The 16,643-nt window shown below is 42.1% G+C and overlaps 1 non-coding gene across 1 annotated transcript; it reads right to left on the bottom strand.

The window, feature by feature from the left end:
• Window positions 1–5,345: 5,345 nt before the first annotated feature.
• On the bottom strand, window positions 5,346–5,421 carry TRNAS-GGA (transfer RNA serine (anticodon GGA)). The gene has a single exon. It is a non-coding gene; the product is annotated as a tRNA-Ser (tRNA).
• Window positions 5,422–16,643: the final 11,222 nt, after the last annotated feature.

Raw genomic sequence — 16,643 nt, 5'->3', positions numbered from 1 at the left:
ATCTGGGGCCGTTACTCTGTTGCAACTGGAGCCATTTTTCAGCACCTGAGGGGAAGCCGTGGAGCCATCTTCAGCCTGGGGCCAACTTGCTCCAATGGAGCCATGACTCTGAGAGGGGAAGAGAGAAATAGAGAAAAGGGAGAGGGGGAGGGGTAGAGAAGCAGATGGGCTTCTCTACCACTGAGCCAACCAGCCAAGGCCCTCATATAATCTCGATAACCAGACTAAGAGAGCTATAGCAGAAAGAGTTATTGGCCTTGAATTACCAATGCCTTAACATAGTAATTTTAATTTTTTCTTAATTAGAATTCTGTCCTGATCTCATCAAGGCATGTTTAACCTGCACCAGTACACATCTTGGGAAGAGAAAGCAAGGGAAGATTTAAGATAGACCAATTTATTCTATGTTTCAGTGGGAAGCTGAGCTCCCCTCCCCTTGAGCATAAAATTCATGAGGGTAGGGATTTTTGTCCAGCACCTAATATGGAGCCTGTAACACATAACCCTTCAATCAACAGCTGTGAAAAAGAAATATTTGGGGATGAACTTTCTTTATTAGACTTGAGAACACAGAGCTGCTCCTGGATGGTAGAAAGGCAAATCCAGGAGGTTGGCTTGGAGTCTAAGAGACAGTCATACTCTTCACAGAGCAGGATGGAGACAGGGGCATGCTGAGGGGAAGGGAAGAGGAATCTTGGCATGTAACTGAAGAGAAGAAAATGTACTTTGTGGACTGATCATTCCTTAGAAATAACAGCGTGAAGATGATGGAACCAGGTATTTTTAAGCCGGCTATAGCTCCTAAAGAACAGTGAACACGTAGAAAATAAATCTGCCAATAAAAAGGATTTTTGTTTCTATATTTTGAAAGACAACTACTAAAAAAGCATCAATCTCTCTTAAAAATAATTTGCTCTTGGTCAGCTAGAATAAATCCAATCAAGAGAAGACAGGCTAAAATCAAATTTCCCCACTGAATGCCGTAAAGCAGCCTCAGCTTTACCTATTTCAGAGGCATTCACCAGACAAGTCTGACTGTCGCAATGCTTTCTTCATGTGCATTCTAACTTTGACAGATAATTAAACAGTAGTTGGGAAACGGCACTTCCCAAAGTGACATGGTACCTTTTAAAATACGTTGTAGTTACCCGAGAAGCCTCTCTCATCTCAGAAGTTGCGACTTCCTCGGTTTCCATAATTGTTGACACCTCGAGGAGGCAATTAAAGTTGGGTCTGCTCTGTGCAGCGCTCTTTAAAAACAATGTTCCTTTCAGACTTGTGAGTGTAAAAAGAACATAAAGTTGCATTTCCTTTTAAACCTGGTACAACAGACTCCTAGTAAAGGCTCCATAGAGATTTCCTGTAAAGCACGGAGCTGTAAAAAGCCCAGAGTTTCCTGCCACACAACAGTGACACACAGATTAAAACGAAGACCGAAATGATACACCTTGTTAACGTGGGCTGCGATTCTTTATCAACACTATGGAAATTGGAATGTTCTTTTATCCTTCTGAACTTTCTTGAAATGACTGCCCAAATTCCCTTAATACACAGGCAGGAATGCACTTGGCAAGCCTTCTAGAGAGAAAAGAAAAAAAAAAAAGAGTTCAGCTTTGAAATTACTTGACATGATTTAATGTGAGTTTTAGAGAAAATGGAAGCCGTTGGCCAAATCTCAGGCTGTGTTATTGCAATGTGGACCTGGATACCACAGGGGACATCATTTCTAACCATCACTGGTAGAAGCAAGCAGGTTAGCAAAATGTGTAAATAACAAGTACATATGGTTGGTGATGACTGCAAGAATAGAGCCAGGGGGATAAGTCAGGATCTCGCTCAACAAACATTTCCACTGAGGCTCTCTAAAGCCAGCTACATGGTCCACGCCAAAGCCCTACTCTCCCAAGTACAAGCAGTTTTCTAATATTCAACAAAACTCAGACACGAGCCTTAAACAGCTGAGCCAAAAAAAAAAAATGTTTTTTTCACACAATAAAACACAAGACTTTACCTCCAAAAGTGTGTTATAAACATAAAATGTTCTCCTAGACACTACTATTAACAATTAGCTATTTTATTGGAAGATACTGCATACTGACTGTATGTAATCTGGGGGGAGCGGGGTGAAGGCCACAATTACTGAAATAGTCTTATGTTTTGACAGAAGTCATGGCTACAGAAAAGGAGTAAACGGGGCAGTGTTAGCCGTCCCTTTCTGTAATCAGGATTCTACAGATACCCCTTATGTAGTGGTAACTTGGAACTGCAGTTGGCCTATTCACATTTCAATTCCACTGTGCTTTAATTGTCAAAAGTGTAAAAGCAAAGAAATGGTTGGTATGAAACCCAACAGTGTTCATCTTAATGGCGTTTTACTTTGTTCTTTCCATGGACCATTCTCTCCCAATTAGAATGATTAAGAACTGATTTTATGACCTGCCACAAGTCTCTGATGAATAATCAGTTGATTCAGTGTTTTTATTTTGCAACTTACATTTAAATAAAAAAGAAAAAGGAAGTTCTTCTAAGAAGTTTTTTTTAATGAGCCTTACTTAAATAATGTTTAGAATCAAACACAAAATCACTAAAATAATTCGAAGTTACATCTACTCCACTTTCACTCATGACGTTTCAATGACCAGGACAAAGATAAATAATGACATAAAAAATAACGTGGAAAAAAAAGAAACAAGAACTTGATAAGACAGGTTATTCTTATATTTGGATTTAGCCAGTTCATCTGCCTGATATTCTGATCTTCAGATTTAGACAAAATTTTCTTAGAGACAGATGAAATATGCTGAAAGGAATTCTGACATTGTAAATAGAAATCCTACTCCTAAAATGTCTGAATTGGCCCATTGATTACAACTGTGTGATCAAGTCACAACATGTCTAAGCTTCATGTATAATATGGAGTTAATAACTCAAACTTCACAATGTTATTTTCCTTAATAACACGTGAAAGTGCTTGGTAAAGTTCAACCAACTGTGGTTGGAATGTTAAATTTTAAATGAGGGTCCCATTCAGTTGGGAGAAGCCTAAAGCATAGAAGCTAATGCCTCACTTGCTGCAGCTTAGTCTGAGGGGCACTCCGAGCATCTCAGAAAAATGGGGGTTTCTAGTGGTGGCAGGACAGATGATATACAATGTTCAGCAAGGGGTAATGGCACAGTGTCCTAGGGTTTTCTTATAAAGCAAAACGTATCTGGTATTTACTATGCATCATGCACTTTTTAAAGCATTTCACATATATTAACCTATTTATACCTGACCACAAACATGTAAGGTAGAGGTACTATCAGAATTATGCCCATTTTACAGTTATACAACTGAAACAAAGAACAGAGGATTGAAAACACAAAGGAGTTCAAGGTCATTTGGCTCTACCAAAGAATACAAACCCAAGCTCTGAGACCCCTTATGCCCACACCAGCACAGAACAAGAAAAGCCCCTGAGGGTCCTATGTCCAAGCATACTGTGAGGGCCAGAGAAGCCTGGGGTTTGAACAGAGAGCCCCAGGCTGCTGGGTGTGGAGTGCGGGGAACTGGAGGCAGTGATGAGGCCTGCGGTCATCAGCAGTGGCAAAAAAAAAACAGTACTGAGGCACGTGGCATTAACCTCAGCAGACGGAGAGAGGACAGAGGCTGATACCCAAGGACAGAGCAGGACAAGACATTTTACCAGGACCATAGGCTCATCTGCTGCAAGTCAGCACCATGCTATGAAGGTGAGGTGGGAGGAGCCCCTTGAGTAGGGCAAAGGGGGAACCACCAAGGCAAGGCATTACTTAAAGCAGAAGAGACTCTACTACCTTTCATGGGCAAAATCAAGTGTTTCCTTCCTTAAAGGAGCATGAAACCTGAGGATGAAGATCACTTCATGTTGGGGAAATAAACTGTAGTCCCATATCTTCCCAAGCAAGGTCTTTGGTTTACTGTTCCCTCGGCCTGGATGCTCTTCTCCAGATTCCTATACTCTTTCTCTTGCTTCATGTAGGTGTCTGTCCAAATGCTTCTCCTACTGAGACCTTCATGGCTCCCTATGCTCCTACCCTGCTTTACTACACCCACCGCCAGCTGTAAGCACTTCGCTTATTGTCTCTCTTTCAACCAGCATGTACACTGCCTGCATGAGGGCTTTGTCTCCTTTACTGCTTTAATCTCAATGCCTAAAACTGTGCCTAGTACATTGTAGATGCTCAGGAATAATTCCTGGCAGACTGAATGCATCAGAACGTGTGCATGTCAACTCAGGTGCATACATATTTAGGATAACAGCTAGAAGGGAACTTAGAGTTCAATCTGAGTAAATGCCAGTTTTTCTTTTAATCATCAGAATGCATTCTTCAAAGACTCAATTGTAAATGAAAAACCCCCTAACAGCACTGCTTGAACCCTGGAGTGAGTGGAGAGGAACTCTCTAGGAAGAACTGTAGAGAACTATTTGGAGATCACTTTTCTAGACCGACTGATTTATTTTTAATGGAGGAAACTGAAGCTCAGAAAAGTTATATAATTTGCCAGAAGTCACCAAGTCCAAAAGTTAGTTTTCCTGAACTCCAGTTTAAGCAAATAGCATATGTATAAGTTAGCTGCTTTGTACCAGGCAGCGTTAAGTTTCTGGTTCCAGAAGTAAGCCCCTTGTTTGGATTTCATGTGATGGCTACTCTGCCTGGAGACTCCCGGAGTCATGGGATTTCTTGAATATCACAAATCCAGGCTCTGGGTAGAGAGTTTCCATTTCTTATTTTTCTGTTCTAATATTTGAACTTTGGCAAACACAGCTAATGGTACAACGTGGGTTTCCCCTACCCTTTCTATACTGTTTCCCTCACTAAGCCCTCACTTGCACACCCAGGATCTTAGGCTCTGCTCTTTCTGTAGTTTAGTGATGTTCCTCTCTCCCCTCACCCAGTCCTCCCCTCCGCCGAAAAAAGTTGTGCCGCACATGTTCCACATCTGTCAAAATGCCTCCCAACTACACACGCCAAAGTAGTTACATACACAATTCTTTTTTATTTTATTTATTTATTTGTATTTTTCTGAAGCTAGAAACGGGGAGAGACAGTCAGACAGACTCCCGCATGCGCCGACGGGGATCCACCTGGCACGCCCACCAGGGGGCGATGCTCTGCCCACCAAGGGGCGATGCTCTGCCCATCCTGGGCGTCGCCATATTGCGACCAGAGCCACTCTAGCGCCTGAGGCAGAGGCCAAGGAGCCATCCCCAGCGCCCGGGCCATCTTTGCTCCAATGGAGCCTCGGCTGCGGGAGGGGAAGAGAGAGACAGAGAGGAAGGAGAGGGGGAGGGGTGGAGAAGCAGATGGGTGCTTCTCCTGTGTGCCCTGGCCGGGAATCGAACCCGGGACTTCTGCACTCCAGGCCGACGCTCTACCACTGAGCCAACTGGCCAGGGCACATACACAATTCTTCCTGAGTATGTGCACGTGGTGATATCTCTCTCTCTCTCTCTCTCTCTCTCTCTCTCTTTCTCACACACACACACACACACACACACACACACACTCACACCCCTCACTCAGCTATTGCTATAATAACTTTGCCTTCTAGTTTTTGGCAATCATAGCCTCCTCTCCTCCTTATTGTATCTTTCATCTTTCTCTTTCTCCTCCTCTTCCTCCTCCTCCTCCTCCAGGCTCTGCCAGGCCTGACTCATTTGCCACTGTACTCCATTCCATGGTTCCTGCAGATGGCAGGGGGGAGTGGCACCATTGGCCATGAGTACCAAGTGATATGTTATTATGGAAAATTCTTCTCTAAATGAAAGTCATCCATCTGGCAAAATGTGTAACAAGGGGGAAACCAAATCGAGAAGGAAAAATCCATGAAACATTTGCTCATTTCAGGTTGGAAAGAAAGATAAAAAGAGAAGACCATCTACTAAAATCCACCTAGTTAACATAGGACAGTCCAGATTAGTGAAGAAACACCTGTTTCTAGCCTTGTATACCTAATAGCTCCATTTTAGATCTTAAACTAAGTTTTGCCAAGAAAAACTTGTGGGAGGCAATATTTTTAAAAGAGTTAGTTGGGGAGAAAATTTGCAACTTTGCCAGGGATGTGAATAACATTTCTTTGCCTTGATCTTCTAAAAATAAAAACTATCCTATGAAAGATTTTTTTAAGTTCCTTATTAATTTTAAAAAATATTTTAATGTCAAAATTTGAAAATGATCTAACATTTCTACTTTATATCTATATTCCAAATACTCTGATTTTTAAATATTCTACTCATGTAACCTTAAATCAGAACAGAAGGTCAAAGGATAGAGTTAGAATCATAATATATTTCTTCTCATAAAAAGCTATATATCAACCACAATGAAGATTTTTCCACTTTATTTTCAACCGAGACAGAATTTTGGCACGAAACCAAGAAAGAATGTGCTTTATGAAAAACAGACAATGCTGACTTTTCCATAACTTGGCTCTATCAAGTAGAACATTATTTTCTAGTAATGGAAATACAAGACTATTTATCTTTGAATAATAATCATATTTGAATTAGTCACATCCTTGTGATATGAATTATCCATGTCAAAAGTAGAAAAGGGGAGTGGCGGTTATCAAAACAACTTTCAAGGACCTCTTAGTTCCCCCAGTATGCAAATTAGATGATGATATGCAAATTCCAAAACATTCACATCAGTCCTTCAAGAACAAATCATTTCTGGCTGTGATTCATGGTATGTGATCCAACATTTTTGTTCTGCCCAGAAAGGGCCAAGATCTTTCTGTTGGGCTCACATTCCACAGATGCAGAACTTCAAACTCTGACTCAGTCCTTCAGAACCTTCTTTCTTTCCCGATTATAGCTACATCTTGCTCTTCGTTTTTGTTTTTGTGTGTTCTGACTTCCAACCTCTCGCACACCCCTCAAAGTTCCCCTCAAGAAGGGCATCTGGCCTGACCAGCTGGTGGTGCAGTGGATAGAGCATCCGGCTGGGATGCAGAGAACCCCGGTTCGAAACTGACGTCTCAAGCTTGAGTGTGGGCTCATCTGGCTTGAGCCCAAAGATCACTGGCTTGAAGCCCAAGGTTGCTGGCTTGAGCACAAGGTTGCTGGCTCAAGCAAAGGGTCACTTGCTCTGCTGTACCCTCCCCCCCTCCCAGGGCACATATGAGAAAGCAATCAATGAACAACTAAAGTGCCAGCAAGGAAGAATTGATGCTTCTCATCTTTCTCACTTTCTGCCTGTCTGTCCTTATCTGTCCATCTCTGGCTCTCTCTCTCTGTCTCTGTCACCAAAAAACAACAACAACAACAACAAAAGGAGGGTGACTGTGACTGTGAATGAAAACGGAAGAAAACATCCCATTGGCCAGCTTGACGGTGAGCTATTTGTTTACCACCCCCCAACACACACACTCTCTATCTTTACCTGCTACTTGGAGTAGCCACTGTGCTAACTCAGGACATATGGACTAGTTGAGATTCTTTTGCTTCAAAGCAAAAGAAGAAAATCTCACACTTGCTCAGACCAAAAAAAAAAAAAAAAAAAAAAAAAAAGCAAGATTTATTATAAAGATACAGAGGTGATTATAGAACAGAAATGGAAAGGGGATCAAGAATTTCTCCACCTTTCCTCGAGACCCTTCCGCCTCATCCTTCTTAACAGGGTGCTACTTTGTCTACCGGGGTGAATATAAAGCAGGCACTCATAGCTCCTAAGTTCAAATATTAAAGTTTCAGTCTCTCAGAAAGACTGAATCTTCCTCAAAATCCACAGTAAGAGTTTTCCGTGACCCAGCTGCACACCCTGGACTTAATCAGTGGTGGCCGGGGAGGGTAGAGTCATTCCTTGCAGAGTGAGTGGTTTGGGCCATTCAGAAGGGGCGGAGGCCACACAGGAGACAGTGACTTCGGCGCTGCCCCAGGGCGCTCACCAGGAAATGGGGTCAGGGTGACAGGAGAGAGAAATCTGCATTATTTTAGCCATCAGAAAAGAAATATATTTGAAACAGACAGGGCTTGAATAAGTGTGAACCACATGGAATCCCACTAGAATGGAAGATTAAATGTGGAACTTGGGTGACCCAGGAGGAAGCCTTTCTCATCTCTTCACAGAAATCCCCAGAAAAATGATCCCACTGAATTACAGTTTACACAGAATAAGGCTTCTTAAACTGATAACTTTCTTTTCAATTTTCCGTGAGGGTTGAGGTCAGCGAAGAGGAGTGTGGGAATGCTGGGTTGGGGGAAGGAGAAGCAGACAAGTTGGGAAGCAAACATTTGAGGTGTAGAAAGTAGTTCCATTCTGTTGTGGGGGGGGGCAAAGGAGGGGAACCTTCTCCTCCCACATCAGGATGCCTGTGTCATCAGCAGAGTCAGTGCCACCTCGGAGTGCCTCTCTAGCATAGTCCCTTCAGTCTAAAGCAAAGAACAGTGAGAAGCCAGGCTCTCGGTCAAGACAGCTCCCACCCCTTAACATCTCCCAGACTCAGAATCCGCGCCCTGGGTGTTGTAAGTTCCTGCATGTCTGTTCTATATCAATGCAGCAACCATGTCTGCCAAACATAAACGGGATGTTGAGAAAATGAAGTGTCTCTGCAAAGGTGGAAAATGTACAACACAAGGCTGTCACCTAATGTTAACATTGACTAAGGGACCTTCTCAAGCTTGAACCCGAAGACAGGAACCCTGTGGTGAAAAAGAGTAAGGTCTTGTGAGTGGGACATTTTTATTTTTCTTAAGGTATGAATGGTCTTAGAATGCCTCTGGGAACAAACACAGCATCTAAAAATGTACATTTAATGTCTATTAAACATAGTTCTACCTTAAAATGCTAGCGTCTAAAATTAGAGCAATCGAACAAGAATTCAGCCACCAGCATCGGTATTAGGAGCTGAGCTTTGGGCAGGTCTGCCAGCTTTCCTACGCGGACTGCAGCCCACTCGCAGGACTCAGGAACACGGATGTGTCACCTCTCCCCATCTGTCCCAGCAGAGTACTCACCCTCCAGCAGAACGATGGCAGTGGCAGAACTTTCATGTGCTTCTCTTCTTGCCTCTTAGAAGCTTCAATGGCACAAGTGTTATCTGAGAGTACAGAAGTGGAAGAAAGACACATTGATGAGAACAGGGCAAGCAGGAGCCCACTTAAAACAAAAGAATGACGTTGCTGACTTTGAATGCCAAAACAAATGTCTGCAAATGACATACCTGGTCAATGTGGTAATGAAAATCATGTTTTAGAGTTTGTACATTCCCTGTGAAGGAGGATGAACTTCATGGACTTACTTGACTTCTTGCCAGAGTTTTCCAAAGTCCCTAGGACCATTTATCTCCAAAGGGAATACTACTGGCTGCAAAGCCTTGTTAAAAACCTAGGAGGTTTTAGCTTCTGTCATCCTCACCCTTCTGGGGAATATCAGTGTTACTGAAATCCAGATGAGCTCTTTATCTGGGAAACCTCATGCCTTCCATCAGTCTGTCAGGCAGTCTTTCATTAATTTATCAAATACTTTTTCTCCTGGTACCTACTATGTCCCAGGCACTGTACTAGAGCCGGGGATGAGACAGTGAATAGAGACATAGACACTATCTTTAGGGGCTTTCAGTGGGTGAAGGAAAAACTGTGATAGAAATAATATGCAATATTTCTGCCTAAGCCCCCTGTGAAACTTGCAGTCCTGCCTGTCTGGTGGTTCCACCCCTTTTTGAGCAACGTGTGGCATAACATTGTCCGTCACTTTCCACTTTCCAAATAGTTGCAGTGTTGGAAAGAGGACATTTTCTGATTGTGGAAGTACCAAATATTAAGATGAAGGATCACTCAATTTAGGAAAATCCAGTGGCAAAATGGAGTTAGATTACTGTCTTCAGAGAGGAGGGCCGAGCTACGAAGCACTAAACAATGAAACAAAATATCTTCCAATGAAATGTATAATATAAAAAGAGTAAGTTTGAATGATTAAGCACATTCCTAAGAGCCTAAATGCTAGGAGTAGGGAAGGGATGAGTATAGCCAACATATACTTAAATCATAAATTGTATCCAGCTATTCCCTTACTTAAACATTTCCCTTGGATGGTGGTAATAATTTTGCAGTGTATAAATGTATCAAATCAACACATTGTACACCTTTAAATCACACGTTATATGTCAATTATAACTCAATGAAGCTGGAGAAAAAAAGGGGGAAAAACTGAAATCTTTTTTGGTTCTTTATTGCTCACTTAAAATCTATTCACACAATAGTCCATGAAGAAGAAACTACAACATGCTCTGTAGTGTTCTAGGCAATGAGAATACAACGTTATAATCACTGCACTAAAGAATCTCAGTCCAAATGAGAACACAGATTTAAGAAACAACTGAGATATGACGTCTTCAGAGGCATATCATATTAGGTGTCATGGAAGCACAATCAGCATGGAGCTGAATTCCTTCCCAGGGGAGAAGGGAAATAAGGTTTTTGACAGAGTAGATTTTCAAATGAAAACTTGAAGTATAAATGGGAATTCTTTAAGAGATAGAGAAAGAAAAGGCAACACAGCAAATCCATCAAAACAAAGGGACTAAAGCATAATTTCACTCATTCTTTTCTATGAAATTATCCATTTGTTTAGATGGATCAGTCAGCCAACTCAGTCCAGGTGATTATACCTGTATACAGACTATACTAGCAAGTAAAACTCTGGACTTTAAGAACTAAGAGTGTTGCCTGACCAGTGGTGGCACAATGGATAAAGTGTCAACCTGGAAATGCTGAGTTTGCCAGTTCAAAACCCTGGGCTTGCCTGGTCAAGGCACATATGGGAGTTGATACTTCCAGCTCCTCCCTCCTTTCCCTCTCTCTCTCTCTCTCTCTTTCTCTCTCTCTCTCTCTCTCCCTCCCTCCCCCCCTCTTTATAATGTATAATGAATAAATAAAATCTTTTTTTTAAAAAAAAAGAGTGTTCCTAAGAATTTTTTGTATTTGAGCCTTCACCTATTTGGAGAAGATTTCTCAAAAATACATGTACTGAATATGAGAGCAGAAGACCTGACATTTACCACTGACAATCACAAATTTATATACTTATGCAGCTGAAGATTTATCAGTGTATCTATTGTTTGGTTGACTTTTTTAATCTAGAAACCAGGGTGTTTTTAGTAAAAAGTAAAAGGAGCTTGACCAGGCATCATCTGGTTTGAGTAAGGCTCGCCAGCTTGAGCCCAAGTTCACTGGCTCTAGCAAGGGGTCACTTGCTCTGCTGTAGCCCCCCGGTCTAGGCACATATGAGAAAGCAATCATTGAACAACTAAGGTGCTGTAACAAAGAATTTGATGCTTCTCATCTCTCTCCCTTCCTGTCTGTCTGTCCCTATCTATCCCTCTCTCTCACTCTGTCTCTGTCACACACACACACAAAAAGTGAAAGGAAAAGCTGGCAATTATCTATGTAACTTGATACACATAAATAAACATTATTACATAAACAAAAGGAAATAATTTGTCAATAATCTGGCAATTTAGGCTATGTGCTTAATTGAATAAGATTTATTTATTCTCAAAAGTCTTCTAGGTGCCAAGGTTGGTGTTAAATCACTGACCAGGTACAGCCCTTACTCTGGGAGCATACATTCTAGAGGGAAAGACGGGCACTAAGTAGCACTATCAGTGTAAGAGAGGATGGAAGTGTGATAGTGCCAGGAGGAAACGCAGAGTGAAATGACAGACAGCGGCTCCTCTCTGCGACAGCAGTGCTTCAGCAGAGGTTTGAAGTGAGACTGAAAAATTTTACCTCTAGAGCTAAATGTTTCTTTTGGGTTTCTACATGGATTAAATTAAAAATTATAGCATAATTAGGGAAAGAATGCCTTTGGAGCTGGACATAAAGAATCTGGATTTGGCCCCTGGGCAAGTTAATTCTTGTTTCTAAACACCTGCTTCCTCCTCTGCAATTCAGTCAACCTGCAATAATATCAACCTGCCTGGCCTGTGGTGGCGCAGTGGATAAAGCGTCAACCTGGAATGCTGAGGTCACTGGTTCGAAACCTTGGGCTTGCCTGGTTAAGGCACTACAACAAGAAATCAATGAACAAATGAAGTGAAGCAACTAGGAGTTAATGTTTCTCACTCTACCCTTCTCTCTCTCTCTCTCTGTCTGTAAAATCAATAAATGAAATCTTAAAAAAAAAAAATAAAGATCCACCTACCTGGGCCATTGATGGAACTAAAGGAGAAAAGTACAATAATAGATTATTATTTCTGTATTAAGTCATCGATACCACCCACAAACCCAGACATTGGTACTATTACTATCCCATTTTACAGATGAGGAAACAGAACATCCATAAGGCACAACTGGGGTTTAAATGAAGGCAGAATGACTGCAGATCCCATGCTCTTTAATACTATGCTATGTTGCCCCTGATATTAATAGCTACCAAACAGGGCTCAATTCATCTTCTTCCATTTACTTTGAACAAATACAGTTTTAGAAAATAGAAATCCTTTTACAAATTCATCCTAAGCAAACAATGGATGAGCAAAAAGAGTGTTCTATAGAACACTCATCACTACAAAAGGAGATTTATATATATATATATATATATATATATATATATATATATATATATATATGTATATATATGTATATATATAAAATCTTTTTTTAGCAAGAGACAGACAGACAGAAAGGGAGATGAGAAGCATCAACTTATAGTTGCAGCACCTTAGTTGTCCACTGATTGCTTTTTCATATGTGCCTTGACTGGGGGGGCTCAAGCAGAGCCAATGACCCTTGCTCAAGCCAGTGACCTTGGGCAAAAGCCAATGACCATGGGATTGTGTCCACAACCCCACGCTCAAGCTGGTGATCTCAGGGTTTCACACCTGGGTCGTCAGCATCCCAGGCCAACACTCTATGCACTGCACCTCTGCCTGGTGAAGCTAAAAAAAATTTTTTTTTTTTTCCTTTTGCATTTTTCTAAAGCTGGAAACAGGGAGAGACAGTCAGACAGACTCCCGCATGGGCCCGACAGGGATCCACCCGGCACGCCCACCAGGGGCGATGCTCTGCCCACCAGGGGGCGATGCTCTGCCCATCCTGGGCGTCGCCATGTTGCGACCAGAGCCACTCTAGGGCCTGGGGCAGAGGCCAAGGAGCCATCCCCAGCGCCCGGGCCATCCTTGCTCCAATGGAGCCTCGGCTGCGGGAGGGGAAGAGAGAGACAGAGAGGAAGGCATGGTGGAGGGGTGGAGAAGCAAATGGGCGCTTCTCCTGTGTGCCCTGGCCGGGAATCGAACCCGGGTCCTCCGCACGCTAGGCCGACGCTCTACCGCTGAGCCAACCGGCCAGGGCGAAGCTAAAAAAATTTTAATGCTAATATTCAACAAATGTATAATATAAGTCACAAAATAATGGTTGTAAAATAATATTAAATGACATAGAGAAATGTTTATTATATATTAACTGAAAAGTAAAATGCACTTGTGCAGTGTAATCAATTTTTATAATATATATATGACCAGAAATAAAAAAGACCAGAGAATACATTTTCTTTGTGCTTTACTAAATTTTTCAAAAGTTTTATACTGAACATGTCCTTTCAATACAAGAGAAACAATAGCATGGAAGTTACCAAAACACTACTCCTTTTAAGATGGCCTATTCATCTTTGTTAATTCATATAATGTTTTTCCTTCTAGAATAATACTTCTATTAACAAAGATAAAGCATTCCAACCATACATTGCATTCTCAGAAGTTTAATGATGAGGGGTGGACAAACAGAGGCTCTACTTAGGCATTTGTACTGCCTCCCAGTTTGTGTTTGAAGGGCACCTCCTCCAGGAAGCCCCTTCCACCAAGTTGTTTTTCTCACCAGGATCTTACCCATCTCTCCTCTCTGAGGCAACACAAGGGGCAGGCAGAATGTGTGTTTCTCTGATGAGGAAGTGGAGCATCCGGTTCCTTGCTACTTAAACAATGAAAATGCTGATCCTTAGTGTGGAGCCAAACTGAAGAATGAGTTGCTGGAATGATGTTAATTTAATGGCAATCCTACATGGAAAGGAAATCAGACTTCATTTTATCTGAATTTAACTGGACAGCTCATCAGCACTCTTTGTCTACAACTACAAATGATACTTTTATGGTTAGAGAGTCCTATAGTGCACTATCCTATAAAACGTAAATTAGAAGAAGCACTTCTGCATCACATTAGAAAAAAAAAAAAAGATGCTTTGCTTTACAAAAGATTCACCTCAGAGCTTTTTTAATGTATGGGTCCCTGTGAACAGCTGTTTGTTTCTTTACAGGTCATTAACTCCTTGGCTGAAAGATGAGTTGAAGCCAAAGTGGGCTCCAGAGCCAGTGCCACTAGGAACTGGAGGTCAATTCAGTGTGGAAACTGGGCTTCCCTGGGGCAGACCCTCACCTTTTCCTCCTGCCCTGTGCCTGGGAAGGCACTGCCAGGGAGCCAAGGAAAGACAAGCGGATTAGCAAGACTGGTGTTAGTGTACTTCTGAGAAAGCTACAGTGGATTTCCATGTAGTAGGGGAAGAGAAAAGGAAGAGGGGGAGCAGGGAGGGAGGGCACTCTTGTAGGCCCCAGTGGGAGGCCTGTCCCTTAGACTAGACCAGGTGGCTGGGGCTTTGATGCTCTCGGTAGGACTGCAGTGGGACCAATGGTGAATTACAGATCTCTGTCACTGCCGGCTGCGCTTTGGGATAAGGGCTCTTGTTCTGCAGATCCAGACCACGCCTCAGGAAAGTCCTTCCTGGGGGCTGTTTAACCTCTATTATAATAACAGGCCCTGATTTTTAAAGAAATCTGTACCTCCATTAACTGGACGGGCCCAAAGACCACTCAAAATGACAATAAGATATATCCAGTTTATCTCAACTGATTCCCTCAGAAACCTATGCCGACAGCTCTCTCTTCAACAAAGTACAGCCTGGACCTCACAGTGCCTTAGACCACTAACCCCCACCCCGAAAAGCAGTCTGGTTTTAGGTTTACCTGCTCAAGCGTTTCTTTCTGTTTCACTTAATGAAAAATGTAATTTTTCTGGCAATCATTGATCTGGTGTCAGTCCTTCATCCTGCAGCCAATGATTTATGGCCAGATTGCATGATGTGCATTGATCCAAGGCTTTTAATACTCCTTTACAGCATTTATTTTTTACTGGTCTAAGAGCCAGAGCCTCGGGATTCACTTCCTGATGACCATCGCATCATTTTCAGTAGCCCAAACAGGCATCAACCATAACGCTTCTCTGGGTTTTAACTTGTAGCTAGACTATTTGGTACCAGCTTCAAATCCAAGGTGCCCACTTTGGTTAACAAAAGATAAGGATCCTTTTTATGCTGATTACAAAGCACCATGTTTACATTCCAGGAGTGGCCCCCAAAAGCAGTGGAACCTGTTGACCAATTACCGCCTAGAAAAACAGCTGGATAGTAATTATGTCCAACCAGACTCACCTCCTTTGTCAGATACACTGTCACATATAAACAGTTTTATCCTAAAGATTCCCCGTTTCCTTATACAGGGTTCCTGATACAGGGGCTGAATTATCCTGGAATCCAACCATGTCACAGTCCCATTCAAAATTAAACATAATTCAGGAGTTAGATTAAGATTTCTGGAGGATAGAAATAAATGGGTTTGGGGTAACCTCTTCCTTCAAAATACTCTGCTTTTTTGCAAAATACTCTGCTTTTTTTAATGGAGCAGATTTGGGGGGATTCAGTGAAGTACTTCTTTAAATTCTTAAACAATGAAGAGCTCGGAAATGAGAAAATCCTCTATGTTGTCCATAGATTTTATTCAGTTTATTGTTCATTATTTTACTCGAGAGCCTTTGTGTAGGTATCCTTTTGACAAGTTTCTCTTAGAGTGTGTGATTCTCCATCCTGCAAAAAAAAAACCCCAAAATAGGGCTTTCTTTTGTGATAAACCTTGGTCCTTGAAGCTTTTGCAAATTGTCATATTTCCTACCTTGTTTTGGCAGCTAAAAAATGTCATGCCTGGCAAGGAACACTGGTTCCAGGATAAGGGGTGAGAAGGAGACCTTTTATTGTATGCATTTTTTTTTTTTTAGTGATAGTAGGGGAGATAGAAAGACAAACTCCCTCATGTCCCCAGCTGGGATTCACCCAGCAACCTCCATCTGGGGCGATGCTCGCAACTTAGCTATTTTAGCACCTGAGGTGGAGGCTCCAGGGAGCCATCCTCAGTGTGCCCCAAAACCATGCTCGAATCAATTGAGCCATGGCTGTGGGAGGGGAAAGAGGGGGGCTAAGAAGTGGGAGGGGGAGAGGTAGAGAAGCAGATGGTCACTTTTCTTGTGTGCCCTGACTGGGAATCGAACCAGGGACACCTACATGCTGGATTGACCCTCTACCACTAAGACAACCGGCCAGGGCCTATTGTGTGCTTTCTTTACCTTTTGAATTGTGAAACATGCATGTATTACTTGCCCAAAAATGTATAAGATTGAAGTGAGATGGCATGATGGCAATTTAGAAGATGGTTCTCTATTTTGCCAAGGTTTCCTTCTCTATATTTGGTGAGAATCCCAAGGTTGGTTTGCTTTGCTTTATTTTCATAATAACCATATTTGGCAAAATTAAAAGTTAACAACTTTATGTCATCCCTCTCCACTCTATGCTTCTTGTCTTTT

This window comes from Saccopteryx leptura, chromosome 2, assembly GCF_036850995.1.
Source record: "Saccopteryx leptura isolate mSacLep1 chromosome 2, mSacLep1_pri_phased_curated, whole genome shotgun sequence".
NCBI lineage: Eukaryota > Metazoa > Chordata > Mammalia > Chiroptera > Emballonuridae > Saccopteryx > Saccopteryx leptura.
This window is presented reverse-complemented; position numbering and strand designations above follow the sequence as displayed.